Below are 587 nucleotides of genomic sequence, written 5' to 3' on the forward strand. Positions count from 1 at the left end.
TTTCTATATTCCATATGAGTCGGTTTTGATCATAAATATTTTTATATTCCATATGAGTCGGTTTTGATCATAAATATTTTTATATTCCATATGAGTTTATGAGTGTTTTTGACTTTTTCGACTAACTATTTATAAAAAAAAAGAAAATACTTTAATATTCACGGGGTTAAAGATAGCTTATGAAACAGAGTGCATCTTTATCTTTCGATGTATGCGTTTTGGCGTTCTTGGCTAAAAGTAATCTATCGCTGTGACTTTTTTTTGTGAATCATAATAAATGCTTCCAACTTCTCAAAAAAACCTCTCGCAAATTACAGAGTTAAAATTTGCAAAAATAGAACGATGAAATAGTTACGCAGAGAAATCCAAAAATCTCTTATTCCCTGAACAAGTATATCAAATTATTGTGTACCAGGTAAAAAAATTTCTCTCTTTAGTTTATTTATGTTACGGGTTTACTTTATGTTACGGGTTTAACTTCATTATGAGCTTAAAATTAGATTATTCATTATGAGCTTAAAATTAGATTATTATCCATAATAATTGTATATTTTGTTTTTATTTTTAAAAATCAGTTTGAGAGTTTA

Source organism: Pinus tabuliformis, chromosome 6, assembly GCF_031772625.1.
Source record: "Pinus tabuliformis cultivar Carrire ecotype Pingquan chromosome 6, CPIR1, whole genome shotgun sequence".
In the NCBI taxonomy this organism is placed as follows: Eukaryota; Viridiplantae; Streptophyta; class Pinopsida; order Pinales; family Pinaceae; genus Pinus; species Pinus tabuliformis.